Below are 18,741 nucleotides of genomic sequence, written 5' to 3' on the forward strand. Positions count from 1 at the left end.
TGGCTTTTATAATAGAAGCCACAGCTCCCAATGAAACTTGGCTACTGAAAATCAAAAGCATGAATTTGAGACTATTATCTAGCTATGGTTTAAAACTTTAAAAACTCTACTTGAACTCAAAGACTAACGAGACTGTTCTGTTCTGGGTAAAATCTACCTTCCACTTCCCTGGACAATATATTTCAGCTTCAAGGCAAATGTCTTAACATAAAATGTGAGTGCTAAGTCGCTTCAGTCATGTCTGATTCTTTGCAACCCTATGGACTGTAGCCTGCCAGGCTTCTCTGTCCACGGGATTCTCCAGGCAAGCTGGAGTGAGTTGCCGGATACCTCCACGGTATCTTCCCGACCCAGGGATAGAACCTGTGTCTCTTATATCTCCTGCAATGGCAGGCAGGTTCTTTCCACTAGTGCCACAGGGGAAGCCCCTAACATAGACTACAGTGGGGAAACATATTATACTGGTATTATTTATTCATTTACTAGGTGAAGAGGTGACATTTCAATAGGATAGAAAGATACAAACGCAACAAACCTTGATTCAAAGCAGACAGTTACCTATACTAGAGAAGACAAATATGCAAAAGTTTCTGGGAGGCCTTTAGTTAAAGTGATTCTCCTAAAAAAAAAAAAAAAAAAGTCAAGAAATATTTGGAAAGCTGTTAACCTGATATTTACTTGAAAATATTTCTTGCAGGCATATTATTTTTTTATTTCAGTAGCTGGTTCTATCCACACAAAACTCAATAAAGCTTTGTTAATTTAACCATTGTCAGCAAACAAGAGTTCTGGGATATGAATTTTCCAGAGAACTGTGGTCTGCCTCCTAAAGCCCTAATTCTCATTTTCTGCTTTATTATTTAACTTAAAATTTTCTCCTACATAATTTTATTCTACATTTTCTTCTATACAAAAGCAAGACATGCTCACTGTGGGGGAAAAAATAAATCATATAACATGATAAAAGAAGAAATAGGTAAAATATTATTACCTAAGTACATTACTAACACTTTAGATATATCATCCAGGCATTTTTACATGCATGGATATTAATACACAGAATAATACAATTTTAAAAGTACTGTTTAATATTGATGATGTTTGTTGACCTGCTTTATATGTGTAACATTACATAATAGACATTGAAAAAGAGAGATTTCGAATGTTTTCCTAATCTATTTAAACAAGAATATTGATTCTAGGTTAGTTTTTAGTTTTTCCTATTGTAAATGATCTGGCTATCAAGTGTGTCCACAGAGGTTTTTTGCACATGCCTTCTGCACACAGGTATTCCCACAGGATGCAGATTCTTAGAAGTAGGGTATCTTGAGCAAAATGTATGTATATTTAACAACTTGATACATATCATCAAAGCAACTCCTAGATGGTTTCTGTCACCACACTAATGAGAATGAGAATGACCATATCCCAACACTGCCAAACTATAAAAATAGTTTATATTTAAAACTATTAAAATAGTTTTCTATTTTGCCAAACTGTAAAATGTTTTTATTTGATTACAAGTGAACTTGAATATTAGTTTTATGTTTACAAGTACTTCTGTTTCATCTTTAAAATATTCCTATTGATATGTATATCTTTTTCTCAATAATTAGAAGAAGATTTTATTTTGTTGTTGTTGTTCAGTCACTGAGTCATGTCTGACTCTGTGACCCCATGGACTGCCCCACACCAGGCTTCCCTGTTCTTCATCATTATCCCCTGGAGGTTGCTCAAATTCATGTCCATTGAGTCTGTGATGGATACTATCTAATCATCTCATACTCTGCCACCCTCTTCTCCTTTTGCCTTCAATCTTTCCCAACATCAGGATCATTTCCAATGACTCAGCTCTTCACATTAGGTGGCCAAAGCAGTGGAGATTAAGTTTCAACATCAGTCCTTCCAATGAATATCCAAGGTTGATTTCCTTTAGGATTGACTGCTTTGATCTCCTTGCCATCAAAGGGATCTCAAGAGTCTTTTCCAGCACCACAATTTGAAAGCATCAATTCTTCGGGGCTCAGTCTTCTCTATGGACCAACTCTCACATCTATACATGACAACTGGAAAAACCATAGCTTTGACTAGATGGACCTTTGTTGGCAAAGTAACGTCTCTGCTTTTTAATATGCTGTCTAGGATTGTCATAGCTTTCCTTCCAAGCATCTTTTAATTTCATGGCTGCAGTCACAGTCCACAGTGATTTTGAAGCACAAGAAAATAAAATCTGTCACTGCTTCCACTTTTTCCCCTTCTATTTGCAATGAAGTGATGGGACCAAATAGCATGATCTTAGTTTTTGGAAAGTTGAGTTTTAAGCCAGCTTTTTCACTCTCCTCTTTCACCCTCATCAAGAGGCTCTTTAGTTCCTGTTCACTTTCTGCCATTAGAGTGGTATCATCTGCATATCTGAGGTTGTTGATATTTCTCCTGGCAATCTTGATTCCAGCTTGTGATTTATCCAGCTTGGCATTTTGCATGATGTAACTGATATAACCCTTTCTTGGTTATATATATGGAAATTTCCATTTTTCATCTTTTATTTCTGATTTTTAAATTTATTATTTAGTAACATCTATAAAAGTTTCTCCCTGTTCTAATATTTGTGTCAGGCTTAGAAAGTTCTCCTAAACCCCAAGGTTATAAAAAAAATTGTATAAAAACATGTATTAGCAAACAATAACAATAAAAATCAATGCTTTTTAAAAAATTTTTAATATTTTGTTCATTTATGTAAGAGTACAAGAAAGAGGGGAACTTCCCTGGTGGTCCAGTGGCTAAGACTCCATGCTCCCAAAGCAGGGGTTTGATCCCTGGTTAGGAAACTAGATCCCGCATGCAGAACTAAGACCCAGTGCAGCCAAATAAATATTTTTGTTTAAAAAGTGCAAGAGAGAGAAATTATTTTTCTCTCTAAAAAAAAATTGTTTGTCAGCATAACCAACTTCATCTAATGACAAATTCAATCTTTCTTCACTGATATGAATGGACTGTTTTGTCACATACTGCTGCTGCTGCTGCTGCTAAGTCACTTCAGTCGTGTCCGACTCTGTGCGACCCACAGACGGCAGCCCACCAGGCTCCCCGTCCCTGGGATTCTCCAGGCAAGAACACTGGAGTGGGTTGCCATTTCCTTCTCCAATGCATGAAAGTGAAAAGTGAAAGGGAAGTCTCTCAGTCGTGTCCGACTCTAGCGACCTCATGGACTGCAGCCTTCCAGGCCCCTCCATCCATGGGATTTTCTAGGCAAAAGTACTGGAGTGGGGTGCCATTACCTTCTCCGTTGTCACATACTAACTTTCATATACTCCTACAGCAGTCTTCTTTCTATATATATGTATCTATACACATATACATACATATTTACAAACATATATACATACATATATATGTATGTTTATGTATACATACACATTTATACACACATATACACAAATATATAGGTATACATTTATAAATAATCTTTTTCTGACTTAAAATTGAAATTTTGATTTGGATTAAATAATGATATAGATTCATTTGTAGAAAATTAATATTCACACTATTTATACTTTCTACCTCAAAACATAAAATGCATGATGCTCAGTAGTTTTCACACATAGTTCCCATAAATACCATATTAATTACATTAGTACACACATTATAGGTTTTCTAACTGGTTATTTAAATATATCAGAATGCTCTTGATAGTTCACTTGCATCAATACTTTACTAAAGTCTCATTTATTAATAGTGGGTTTCAGTATATTCCCTTTTTTCTTTTTTTAGGTCAAGGATCAGACTCTTGAAAATAAGGATAATTAGCCTCTAACTTTGTAAAAATTTTGCTTCATGAATTTTTTTCTATCACTGAAATTAATCAACTGTGAACCAGTTTTTTTAAGATTGGGTATAAGTTACTCTTTGGGGGAGGAATGCCTCTATGTTTCAAATTTGTCACATTTTTTTGAGAGTCACAGTGATGAATAAATGCAGGTACATGTGGGATTTGTGCTAAATTTGATCATTTCTAACCTGATTTCAGTTTTTCTAATTATCTTTATTACTAAGACCAATCTGCAGTCCGACAGCTTTTAATTTTGGATGTTATACTTTTCATTTATAGAAGTTCTATTTGGTTCTTTTTTCCAAATTTGCTAAGTCACCTTGAAAATATGTTAAAGCTCATCAATTTTTCTATAAATACAATAAATTGAGTAATTCAGAATTTGTGTATGACAATTCCAGCATTTGAATTATACATCAGGCATTTTCTAATGCCTTTTGTTTCTGCAGGTTCTCTATTTTCCAGCTTTACTGAAATATGATTGACATGTAACATTGTGCAGTTTTAAGATGTACAATGTGATGATTTGATACATGCATATGTTGAGAAATGTTTACCAGAATAAGGTTAGTTAACACATCCTTCCATTCACATAATTACCATCTGTTTTTGTTGTTATGGTGAGAACATTTGAGCTCTACTTTCATAACAACTCTCAAGTATACAATACAATATTGTTAACTATGCTGCTGCTGCTGCTAAGTCACTTCAGTGGTGTCCGACTCTGTGCGACCCCATAGACGGCAGCCCACCAGGCTCCCCCGTCCCTGAGATTCTCCAGGCAAGAACACTGGAGTGGGCTGCCATTTCCTTCTCCAATGCATGAAAGTGAAAAGTGAAAGTGAAGTTGCTCAGTCGTGTCCAACTCTTCATGACCCCATGGACTGCAGCCTACCAGGCTCCTCCGTCCATGGGATTTTCCAGGCAAGACTACTGGAGTGGGGTGCCATCGCCTTCTCCGTTGTCACCATGGAATATATTAGATCCCTGCAACTAATCGATCTTTTAACTGAAACTTTGTACCCTTTGACCAACGTCCCTCCATTTCTCCCACTTTTTAGTCCTTAGCAAACACCATTTTTATTCTCAATTTCTAAGTTGGATGCTTTTATTTATTTTTTTATTTTTTTTTATACATGTGTTCCCCATCCTGAACCCTCCTCCCTCCTCCCTCCCCATACCATCCCTCTGGGTCGTCCCAGTGCACCAACCCCAAGTTGGATGCTTTTAGATTCCACCTATAAGTGAGATTATATAGAGTCTGTCTTTCTCTCTCTGACGTATTTCACCTAGCATAATGCCCTCATTGTCCATCAATGTTGTCACAAATAGCAGGATTTCTTTCTTTTTATGATGTAATAATATTCTATTGTGTATATATACAATATATATATAAAGAAAATTTTCTTTACCTATTCATCCATCAGTGGACACTTAGACTGTCTTCATGTCCTGACTATTGTGAATAATGTTGTAATGTACAACACGGGAGTACAAACATCTCTTCAACATGGCGATTTCATTTCTTTTGGATATGCATGTGGAAAAGCCTTTATCCCACCTATATTTCTGAAGAACGACTTTGCTGGCTAAAGTATTCTTGGTGGGTTTTTCATTTTTTCTCTGAATGTATAATCTTACTCATACGTTGGCCTGCAAGGTTTATGCTAGAAATCCACTGAAGGCCTTATGGTGGTTTTCCCTTTTATGAGAGAATTCTTCTTGCTGCTTTTAAAATTCTCTCCTTATCTTCAGTTTTAAACAGTTTTATTATAATACATATTGGAGTAGTTCATTCTGGATTGAAATTATGGGATGACCTATTAGCTTCATGAATTTGGATTTAGGAAACTGGAATCTCCCCAGATTTAGGAAGTTCTTGGAAATTTTATCTTTAGAAAAGTTCTCTCTCTTCTACTTGGACTCCAGTGATGCCTAGATTGCTTTACTGATGGTGTCTCATAAATCCTAAACACTGTTTTCCTTTCATTCTTTTTACTTTTTGCCCTTCTGACTGGATAATTTTAAATAACCTGTTTTCAAGCTCACTGATTCTTTCTTATGTTTGGTCGAGTCTGCTGTTGAAACTCTTTATTAAATTCTTCAGTTCAGTCCATTGTATTCAGCTCCAAATTTTGGTTTGGTCTTTTTTATGTTTTATATTACTTTGCTGAACTTTTCATTTTGTTCTTACTTAGTTTCCTTGATTTCATTAAATTGTTTATCTGTGTCTCTTGTAGCTCTCTGAACATCTTCAAAATAATTATTTTGAATTCTTTGTTGGGAATTCTCAGGTCTCCATTTCTTTGGGTTCAGTTACTACAGATTTACCATGCTCCTTTAGTGGTATCACCTTTCCCTGATTGTTTTGTGATCCCTATATGTGCACAGGTGATTGCACATTTGAAGAAGCTGTCACCTTGCCCCAACTTCATGGACTGACTTTAGTAAGAAAAAACCTTCACCTGAAGGTAGGGCACATTGGAATATGCTGTAACCCAGGGTCTAGTGGTGGAGGACACCAGGGCAGAGGGGTGTGATGGCTCCAGGTCTTGGGGGTTGTGATGTCTCATTGGTGCAGGCTGCTGGGATCTGTAGCACCAACAACTGGGCTGTTCTTGGTAGCACTGGAGGGGATCCACAGTGGCTGCAGGGGCTGTTGGAGTCCTCAACAGCAACTTCAGGTCCAGTGGTGAGGGATCTGGGCAGGCAGCAGTGTTGTCTAGAGCTGATGGTTTACACACACCTGCTGTTATGGCTAGTTGCAGGTGGCTGTGTAGTGGCAGAGGCCAGTTTCAGACACCTACATAGTGGTGTGAGCCAGCAGGTGATCAAGGAGGTAGGACCAGGGTCTAATTCTGGCACACTGGAAGCTTGGATGTCCTGCTATAGGTGTGCACTCCTGTATCTGCAGGGTCTCCTCACTGGTGCATGCATGGCAGTGGAGGCAGTGCTGGGAATCAGGCCAGGGATGTGCAGCTGAAGGGGCTAGCTGTAGATCAGCCCAATGGTACAGGTCAATGACTAGAGATGGGGCCAAATCTAGACCCACAGGCATTTGTGGGGGCATTGGCCATCATCATAAATTCCCATGGCATCATGATCTCAACACTGGCAGGTACACAGCAGTAGAGGCCAGTGACAGGAGTCAGGCCAGCAGCATGCAGGTACACAGCCCCAGATCCACACACAGTGGAGATGGTCAGCCACAGGAGTCTAAGCTGGTTTCTTGCACTCATGCAGTGGCAGAGGCCTGGGCTGGTGGCCAGTATAGATCCCAGCAGGGGTGAAGGTGAAGAGGTAGAGGTGGGAGGGACTCAGGTGGCTATTGTCTGTGAATACAAACACCTGTAGGGTAAAACTGGTGAAATCTGCAGGGAGTCCACAGTGGTCATGTTAGGCATTGTTTTCTTCAGTATAGTGGTTGCTTCTGCAATGTGGCTAATATTGGTGACCCTGCTCTTCTTACTCACTCCCAGCTGTCTCTACACCTCTCAGCTTTGCAGGTTTCTGGGTAGGAATAAGGCGGGTCTTTCATGTAGTGCCCCCAAATCTGGGGAAGCTGGTCACATCCTCCTCTCCTTTTCTGGGCAAAGAGAACTCCTTATAGTTGGAGAGTTCCTTTGCCAGTCTGGGGTATGAGATGATGCAAACAAAATGAAGCTGTTCTTCCTTCCCTTTTTATACAGTTGTTCTCATTTTTGTGCCATTCATTATGTTGCTGAAGTTTCTCACAGAGCTCTCTAATTGTTGATCTTTGTGGAGGGATGGAGGCTGGGGTCTCCTACTTTGCCATCCTGGTGACATCACTCTTGTTTCTGCCGGTTCTTGTTCAGGTCGCCTGTTTTCTTGTATTCTTGGTTATCTTTCATAGCTTGCTAATTATTTCTCCTGGACAATTATCTGTGAGGGTCTTCTGGGACCAGAATTTACTTTGTCTTCTACCAGTGAGACAGTGTGCCTGCTTCTGCCAAGGTACCCTGGACCCCTAACAGAAGTTGCCTTCTCAACTAAATGCATGGGTAGAAGTTCCTTGACCAACTCCAGCCATGTACCTGTGGCCACAAAATCCTAAAGATGATTTTTCTTTTGTTCTTCTTCTGCCCTACTCAAAGCAGGGTAGCTTTATTTGAAGTTCAAGGTTCAAGGTCGGGTACTAATGACATTTTACAGATTTAGCATTCATAAGTAAAGCACACAGTTACATTTGAATTCCACATTAACAATGAACCATTTTTAAAATACAAATATATCCCAAATATTACAAAGAGCATAATTAATAATGAAATAATTTAATTATTTAGCTGAAATTAGTTTAACTGAATGCATTGTATCCTATCTTACAATTCTAATAATAGGTTTAGTTCTTATCCATACTTGTCCTGATGATCCCTTCTACCTCAAGGCTGCTGATAAAACGTACATGCGCAGCAGGGACAGATGTTCCCAAACAAATGACTTTGGTACTTGGATATCCTACTTACATATCTGATTCAACTTATCTTTCCAAAACTAGCTTGGCAGCTAGCCACTGTATTTTTAACTTGTCAATGTTGTTTAAAGAAATGGATTTTGTTTTTGTTGATGGTGGTAGTGGCTTTAATCCCACATTTTGTTTTTATTGTTTAAACAGAAAGTTTGCCCTGAATAACCTAGTCTGAATTACCCAGAAAGTAGTGTGGACCATTTCCATTCATTGAGGACTGAAGGATGTGTCTTCTCACCAACATGCAGCACAAAAGTTGCATATTAAGTGTATGGTACAGAAGCAGCTCTGAAATAGGCATATCTTTATCTGGCAGATATTTTCTCATACTTCAGATTCTACTCAACTGAACCTGTAAAACTGGAGCTTTCATCCCAGCTGGAATTAATGACTCCTTCCTCAGGGATCTCAGAGCCATTTGTAATTCTAATATGGCATTAAACCTTCCCTCGGATTACACAGATTTGTGTATCCACATCTACACTTCCCTTTGGAGTGAAAGCTTCTTGATGGCGTGGTTTTGTGTTGTCATCTTCAGAGCTCAGATAGCTCTAAGTATGGTGATGATTGATATGCTTTCAGCACTCAGAAGATTTGTGCTAAAATATACTGAATGAAAAGGAAACTGGTAGAGATTTCATCCAAAATCAGAAGTAATATATGTTCTAATATTTAAAAAAAAAGAGAGAGAGAGATGCAAATAGGCGAAGCCAGGTCGAAGACAGCCCTTACATGTACTATCTAGGAAGACCATCAGAGCTGTTATAGGCTATTAACACCTCCTTTTGAATACATTTATCCATGTCCCAGGTGGGGATATCACCCTCGAGGAATGACAGACACACAACACAGATACAGGCTAACTGGGACAGAGTAAGGAGTATGTTTGGAGCCTGTGAACTTCATGGCCTATGGGGGTACCACAGTATTGGGACCCTAGAAAGCCATGGACTGCACAGAGAGATGAGTTAGGAACCAAGGTGGAATGACACCCATGAATGTACAGAATTTGGAAACAACAACAACTGTTTCTACTTTCAACTTCACCTCGATTGTGTAAGCATTCTCCAGTCAACTGTATAACACTGGCTGAGTAAGAGCAGGAGAGGAAGTGGTGAGAAGGGGAGGGGTCCCAGGAAGCTAGATCCAAACCTCCTTCAGCTTATCGCCTCATGAGAGGACATCTGCAGTCTGAGGAGCTATTTGACAAGTGGATTGTAAATCCATCTCCACTTACAGCTATCTATCTCCCCAATCTGTATCCCTTCCCTGATATAGGAATTGGAATGGCAGCTCCTGCTCTGGGGGTCAGGGATATAGAATAACAAAGTGAAAGGAAGGATTGACGTCATTAAAAGGCATTAAAGGCAATGCCCAGAGTAGAGCAACCAATCATAATCTGATTGATCACCCTTCACAGTGCAGGGTGGACATCATACAAGCCCAAGAAAAAGAGAGTAAGTAGAGCTGGCTAAAGAATTTCCTTTTGGAAAACGTATGAACACATTGTTTTGTGGCTGTTGTATGCTTGGCCAACATTCAGAGAACTGTCAGATGACAAGTGTACTCGTCTGTCTTAGAAGTTGCAATGGTTGACTCTGAATGTCAACTTGGCTGAGCCCTGTTATGACAGGACATAGGGGCCCAAAACCCTTATTTTAAACATGCTATATCTTAGAGAGAGGAAAGCAACCTTTCTTTGTTTACCTTACCTATACCAAAGTTTATGAAGGGCTTTACCTGAACCCAAAATCTGTAGAGAGGTGAACTACCTGAACATGGAAAGAACAAAAGAAAGTCCTGATATAAACATCGATTCATGCAAAGACATCGGAAGGCTACAGGAAGTGACAGAGGCAGGGGGCTGCCACGGAAGTATCACTTCATGGGTAGTTCTACGGACATCTGTGTGTGTGTGTATATATACATATATATATATAGTGTATATATGTGTATGTTTGTAAATATATGCATATTGATGTGTGTATCTATATATCTATGTATCATAATTCCAATAAATTACTATACTATTTTGGAAATATGACCACCCTGATTCTAGATGAAGTGGAAACTCCAGGACCCATTGGTTCCACACACACAGTGTGTGTAGTACTTAGGAGCACAGGCTCTGGTGCTCCAGAACCCTGGATTTGAATTCTGAATCTGTCACTTGCTGGAGGTCTATAGGAAAGTTATTTATTCTAAGTCCCAGTTTCCTAGAAGAAGAAATAGTAAAATACATAATTCAAAGGATTGCTGTACGGATGAAACAAAGCAACTCATGTAAAGACCTTATGACTCTTTAAATGCTCAAAAAATGCTATTCCTTATTAAAATTACTATTATTCGTAAGGAGTTCATGTAAATCAATAGTCTCTGAGGAATAGCTTTGGAGAGACAATAAGCTTAAAAGGTAGGAACCCTGTATGAAGTGACAGTGTGAGGAAAGTAAAGACTTGCCTAGCAGTCCATGAAAAAAAAGCAAACTTATCTTAGCAGACTATTTTGTTACTGCAGAACCTGGTCCATCTGTGGACAGCTCCAGGCTTTGCTCCAATGTGGAGAAACATTAGGGGCCTTTGAAATCCTGAGTACTGCTGGCTTCGACTTCAAATAAGTCAGATAAAAACACTCCTGCCCAAACAGGAGCCAGTTCTGGCTGGGGATGTTCTATAAATTGATTTACCAAAGTTGGTCTGAGTCACTGCTTCATAGCTTTTTAATCGAGCTTTTTATAACCAAAGAAGTCTTTCCTTACTGGGATAACTTATATACACATTAATATTTCAGTTGCTACCAAATATTTCTTATTTTTCTCAAACTTACACTGGTGGTGCCTATTTGCAATTGAAACCTTAATACTTCTGCGCTAATGCAAATGACACACAAAAAAATTGGTGTAAAGTGGGCCTGATTTTTACCATCTGAAAGAATTGAGTTATCACAGTTTTCAAAAGGCCTCCCCCTACTAGAATAAAGTTCAGATGAGAGGTAACACCCTGAATTTGCTTGCTTTTTAAATTTTTATTTATTTATTTTTGGCAGTAGTGGGTCTTTGTTGCTGTGCATGGGTTTTCTCGAGTTACAGCGAGTAGGGGCTAATCTCCAGTGGCGGTGCTTGGGCTTCTCATTACGGTGGCTTCTCTTGTTGCACAAGCTCAGAAAAGCAAATGCTCTAGGCACACGGGCCTTCAGTAGTTGTGGCACATGGGCTTATTGCCGCGCAGCGTGTGAACTCTTCCAGGAGCAGCAATCAAACACATGTTCCCTGCACTTTAGTGCCCTTTGTACTTTAAACTACCAAGTTCAAATGCTTATGTTTCTAATTTCAAGTCCTACTTAAGGCTATGCTAACCAAGACAATGTTGCATTGATATAAAAATAGACAAATGGAACAGAATCTAGGATCCAAAAATATATCTAAACATTCATTTTTAACAAATTACCAATGAAAAAGGAATATCTTCTCCACAAATGATTTGGAACAACTAGAAAAAAACAACCTCAATTTTCACTTCATTCTACACAATATTAATTTTACACAATAATTAACCATAGCTCTACAGATAACAACATTATAAAATTTTTGGATGGAAATACTATTATCTTGAGGTAGGCATAAAAAAACTCAGAGCATATTAGAAAAATCCTTGGATTTGGTCAAAATTAGAAACATTTGCTCTTCAGAAGACACCATAAAAAGAAATCATTGACTGTGAGAAAATATTTATAGCACATATATGAGAAAGAATTCATGTCTAACATATATGAAGAAACCTTCCTTCTCTATTAGCAAACGACTTATTTAAGAGCACAAAAAAATTCCAACTGATACTTCACAAAGGAATAAATTTGAGTAGCCAATAAGGACATGAAAGGAGGCTTGCCATTCATCAGGAAAATGCAAGATTTAACTGTAATAAGTTCTTACACCTATAAGAATAGCGAAAATTAAAGATTGATCATACCAAATGTTGACAAGGATGTGAAGCAAATGGAATGCTTAAGCTTTGCTAGCATGAATGTGAAATGGTTGAATTACTATGAAAAACAGCTAGGCAGTTTCTTTAACAGTTGCACATATACCTCCTATATGATCCAATCTTTCCATTTCTGGGTATTTATCTAAGAGACATCAAACTATATGTCCATACAGAGACTAGCTGTTCATAGCAGCCTTACTCCAAACTGGATATAACCCAAATGTCTATCAGCAGGTAAACAGACAAATAAGTGGTAATATATGTATATATAATGATATAGTACTTAGCAACAAGAAAGATGAAACAACAAATACATACAATATGACTAAATCTCAAAATCACTCTGTGGAGTGAAAGAAACCAGATTCAAAAGAGCATACGCTGCTGCTGCTGCTGCTAAGTCACTTCAGTAGTGTCCAACTCTGTGTGACCCCACAGACGGCAGCCCACCAGGTTCCATCGTCCCTAGGATTCTCCAGGCAAGAACACTGGAGTGGATTGCCATTTCCTTCTCTAATGCATGAAAGTGAAAAGTGAAAGTGAAGTCGTTCAGTCATGTCCGACTCCTAGCGACCCCACAGACTGCAACCTACCAGGCTCTTCCGTCCATGGGATTTTCCAAGCAAGAGTACTGGAGTGGGGTGCCATTGCCTTCTCCGAAAAAGAGCATATGCTGTTAGGTTTACTTGAAACTCTAGAAAAGACAATCTAATCCATAATGACAGAAGGAACGTCAGTGGTTGCTTAGGAATAGCAGTGTGAAGGAACTTGACTAGGAAGGGGCAAAGCAATCTTTTGTGGTTGTCAAAACAGGACATATTTTGACCGCAGAGACTTCCCTCATGGCTCAGATGGTCTGCCTACAATGTAAGCGTCTGCCTACAATGCAGGAGACCTGGGTTCATTCCCTGGGTCGGGAAGATCTCCTGGAGAAGGCAATGGCAACCCACACCAGTATTCTTGCCACCCCCCTCCAAAAAGCAGCTCAAAGAAATATTTGGGCTTCCCTTGTAGCTCAGTTGGTAAAGAATCCTCCTACAATGCAGGAGACCTGGGTTCAATTCCTGGGTTAAGAAGATCCCCTGGATAAGGAAAGGGCAACCCACTCCAGTATTCTTGCCTTGACAATCCCATGGACTGTAGCCTGCCAGGCTCCTCTGTCCATGGGATCGCAAGAATTGGACACGACTTAGCGACTAAACCACCACCACCAGTGTTTTTGTGGGTGTTTTATACCTTTATCAATGTGTGTGAGTACATTGGAGGTATATGAAGTATACCTCCATCAGATCAGATCAGATCAGTCGCTCAAGTCGTGTCCAACTCTTTGCGACCCCATGAATCACAGCACGCCAGGCCTCCCTGTCCATCACCAACTCCCAGAGTTCACTCAGACTCACGTCCATTGAGTCAGTGATGCCATCCAGCCATCTCATCCTCTGTCGTCCCCTTCTCCTCTTGCCCTCAATCCCTCCCAGCATCAGAGTCTTTTCCAATGAGTCAACTCTTCGCATGAGGTGGCCAAAGTACTGGAGTTTCAGCTTTAGCATCATTTCTTCCAAAGAAATCCCAGGGCTGATCTCCTTCAGAATGGACTGGTTGGATCTCCTTGCAGTCCAAGGGACTCTCAAGAGTCTTCTCCAACACCACAGTTCAAAAGCATCAATTCTTTGGCGCTCAGCCTTCTTCACAGTCCAACTCTCACATCCATACATGACCACTGGAAAAACCATAGCCTTGACTAGACGGACCTTTGTTGGCAAAGTAATGTCTCTGCTTTTGAATATGCTATCTAGGTTGGTCATAACTTTCCTTCCAAGGAGTAAGTGTCTTTTAATTTCATGGCTGCAGTCACCATCTGCAGTGATTTTGGAGCCCAGAAAAATAAAGTCTGACACTGTTTCCCCATCTATTTCCCATGAAGTGATGGGACCGGATGCCATGATCTTTGTTTTCTGAATGTTGAGCTTTAAGCCAACTTTTTCACTCTCCACTTTCACTTTCATCAAGAGGCTTTTGAGTTCCTCTTCACTTTCTGCCATAAGGGTGGTATCATCTGCATATCTGAGGTTATTGATATTTCTCCCAGAAATCTTGATTCCAGCTTGTGCTTCTTCCAGTCCAGCGTTTCTCATAATGTACTCTGCATAGAAGTTAAATAAACAGGGTGACAATATACAGCCTTGACGTACTCCTTTTCCTATTTGGAACCAGTCTGTTGTTCCATGTCCAGTTCTAACTGTTGCTTCCTGACCTGCATACAAATTTCTCAAGAGGCAGATCAGGTGGTCTGGTATTCCCACCTCTTTCAGAATTTTCCACAGTTTATTGTGATCCACACAGTCAAAGGCTTTGGCATAGTCAATAAAGCAGAAATAGATGCTTTTCTGGAACTCTCTTGCTTTTTCGATGATCCAGCAGATGTTGGCAATTTGGTCTCTGGTTCCTCTGCCTTTTCTAAAACCAGCTTGAACATCAGGAATTTCACTGTTCACATATTGCTGAAGCCTGGCTTGGAGAATTTTGAGCATTACTTTACTAGCGTGTGAGATGAGTGCATTTGTGCGGTAGTTTGAGCATTCTTTGGCATTGCCTTTCTTTGGGATTGGAATGAAAACTGACCTTTTCCAGTCCTGTGGCCGCTGCTGAGTTTTCCAAATTTGCTGGAATATTGAGTGCAGCACTTTCACAGCATCATCTTTCAGGATTTGAAATAGCTCCACTGGAATTCCATCACCTCCACTAGCTTTCTTCGTAGTGATACCTCCATAGTCAATAATAATAAACTCCACTGAAACATACACTTCAAAATTTAGCTTCAAAAATTTTCAACCTTCTTTTCCCATTGCCATTTTCCCTTCTCCCAGGCAGCCTGTCCACAAACCTACAAATAAGACTTAAGTAGCATCTTGCTGTTAAAGTCAATGAGGGCTGCATACAGAAAACTGAATATCTTTATAAACAGTGAAGAAAATCAGTCTATCATCAAAACAATTTAAGTGTTTGTATTAGAGTTGATCACCATAAGCATTATTTAAACATTTATTTAACTGCATTTTCTTTATTTTTATTTGGTTGTAGAAATTCATTTTCAGAGCTTCTCCATACATAAAAATATTCAAACCAATCAAAAATTTAAAGGACAAGAAATAAGCAGTAAATAAATATTTACTTTTTATATTAAAAATCAACTTCTTGGGTGCTTTCAGAGATGGTCTTAATTCATAAATGCTGGGAATAAATATATGGAAAGACTGGCCAGCCTGTTGGACTAACATAAGCTCTGTCATACGATTCTTGTGTCTCTCAAGAATTCAGGAGATACAAAGAGGAAATCAAATCTCCCTATTGCCTTGCCCTCCCCATCCATGAATTACATAACTATTGTGAGTCTTAGCATTTTTATACTTTCAACCCAGCAAGTGCTTAGAGTGATGCACTTGAAACTTACTTGAGATTTAAAAACAAAAACAAAAAAACAAAAAACTGAGCAAAGTCTGCTGCTATTTCTTCTGACTCTCATCCTGGCACTCAGATTGTACATCAAGACTCTAATACTAAAAAGGTCAGAGGAAATGTTCCCTAATATAGGATCTAAGGACCACCATTGTGGTCCCCACTGTCTGGGAGATACAACTGTATGTCCCCCAAAATGGAAGAAATAACAAGTAAGGAAAAATAACTTGAAAGTGCTAGTTCTCTCCCCTTACTCTTTGCAGAAGTCTGTTTAATATAGAAAATTATGGTTCATTCTTTTTCAACCAGCTTTCACTCTCTAGTCCTAAGCTGCTAGCATGTGAACAACCCTGTTACTGGACTGGTTAAGGGTCACACAAACAGAAAACTTGGAAGTCAAGAAAGATTTACAACAGTGGCCACAGATAAGGAGAAAATACATAATGGTGGTTATACGACCAGGTTTTCAAAATGAGCCCTTTCGCTCCTATTTAGCTATCAATTCAAGATTGCCCAGTCCTCTCGTCTATGACCAAAACCATGGACCTCTTCATATTAACGATCTTCTATGCATGCACATATACACACATGCACACCAAGTGGTATCTGTGCCCTTATTCTCTCACTAGCCTAAAGACCAAAAGCATCAACTTACAGAAGTACATTCAGAATTCTGAGTCTGCCACTGCATAGTTTCCTATAGGAAATTAACTTCCAAAATGAATTACCAATACATTCATTTATTTACCATATTTTTAAGGATCTGTCAGATTCTTCACTGGCCTTGTATCCAAATATTTTTCAGTACATCAAGAACACTTTTAGCCCGTAGTTATACAAGATCCAAGGGTATTTCAAAGAAAGAGATTTATGAAGTTCAGCATGGATTTAAAATCTACTCTAAGGATGAAGATGGAAGGGAGCTGAAGAAGGAATAAAGAAAATACATCAAAAGGTAAGAGCTGTTCACTTCCCAAGTTCATCTTCCAGCAACACATAGGCAAGGAGCTCTTTCTGAAATGTTTCCCTGGGGAGCCTCATCAACCCCTTAACAGAGGTGACTTGGGTGTGAATGACTTTAAATGATCCTTCCTTCCTTCCTATCTGCCTGCCTCCTTTCTTTCCTTTCTCATTCTCCTCTCTTCCCTCCTTTCTTTCTCCTGTCCTTTTTTTTTTTTTTTTTTGAAAATTTAAATCACAGCTAAGTGTGAATTTATTTACATCTGTAAAAAACATTTATTTTGCCCACATTTATATATTCCTTTATAATATTTCTCTGCCATTTGTTTGCCACATGGCTGTTCCCTCCACCTCTTTTAAGTACTTGAAGGACAGAGTCAACAAATCCTTTTTGTTAATCTCTTCCCTTTTCTACCAGCTTCACATTTAACAAATATATACAGAATCTTGCAAAAGATTCTGTTCAGGATTAGTTCTCAGTAAATTCTTATTCTCTAAAGGAAGGGTATTAAATAAACTAAATAGAATTAAACTCATCATGTGAAGTTTTGTGAATTATTTAAGTGACTGCATTAAAAAAACAATCATTTTTCAAATGACACTGAATTGTCTAAACATAAATTTACTTGTATCATATTTTCTACAGTTGACTCTACAAGGAGAGTCTTTTTCTAATCCTGTATAATAACTAAATATTCACAGGATTAATTTGGTAGATTCAGTGCATTACAGTAACAATTAAATGACAACCACCTGATATGCACATCACTCATTCATCATATTAAAATCCTGAGACTCAATTTGAATTACCTGTAATTTTGAGAACCTCAAAAATATTCATGTATTCTGTTCTTGAAGCTTTCAAGTCCCGAGAAGATCAAAGAGATTTGTCCATCTGTGGAAACCTTCTTAAGAGCTTTCTAAGACTCTACATATCATACACATTTCACATATAAGACAAGATTTAGGAGAATTTAGGCCATGGTGGTATAAATGTCAGATTCATTTGCTTATGAAATAAATAATGCAAATATTCTCTAGCAGCCATGATCATATTCTGCTTTTTGATGAAATACAGAAGCAGATGGGCCATTCAGGGTGATTAAAGTTAAGTAAAGTATTTTAATATGATGAATTTAAGGAAGGAAGGTCGAAATTTGAGAGGAAGGAGAGAGAGAGAGAGCTTCTACCTAAATAATATAATTAGAATAGCTGGTAACAATCTGGTTCAACCAAATTTATTTTTTTCAGATGGGAAAACTGAGGCCCAGAGTTTAGAAGTAGCTTGCCACCTTCCTTATGTTTCTATTTCCTATTAGGACATCAGCTGTCTTATTAAATATATGTTGAAAGGAAAGTTTAGTCAGTCATGTCTGATTCTTTGAGACCTGGCTTCTCTGTCCATGGAATTCTCCAGTCAAGAATACTAGAGTGAATTGCCATTTCCGTCTGCAGGGTATCTTCCTGACCCAGGGGTCGAACTCAGGTCTCCTGCATTGCAGGCAGAGTCTACCATTTGAGACACCAGGGAAGCCCGAAATATGTGTTACAATACCTTAAAAAACAATCAACCTGCCATCTACTAGATTTAAAAAGAAGAAGATTTTCTTCGTGTTACTCAAATCCCAACTTAAAGCAATTTCATTCTTATCTTTTTAAAAGGAGTGTATTTAATATATAGGATAAAATAATAGGCCTAGAATCAATCTCAAAATCTCTAATAAACATAAAAGTGGGAAACTGGTAAATGGAAACCCTGCAGACAGACTGAATGCTTCCTAGCACAGGAGTTCAAGGAGTTCACAGTGACCTAGTGGAAAATAATTAGGCTTTGGAATTTAAAATATTAATGATAATAACCGAGTTGAGATTACTCACCTAATCCCCAATGGTTAAGTGCTAAGGCGCTAAGAACATAACTAACTTATCCTCAGTTTCTCTCATCATTCAAATGAGTATAATAATATCAATGTTATACAACTGTAGGAGATGACACATTTAAAAAGTTAGTACTCAGTGTGGCATGC

This window comes from Bos javanicus, chromosome 2 (assembly GCF_032452875.1).
Source record: "Bos javanicus breed banteng chromosome 2, ARS-OSU_banteng_1.0, whole genome shotgun sequence".
Taxonomy (NCBI): domain Eukaryota; kingdom Metazoa; phylum Chordata; class Mammalia; order Artiodactyla; family Bovidae; genus Bos; species Bos javanicus.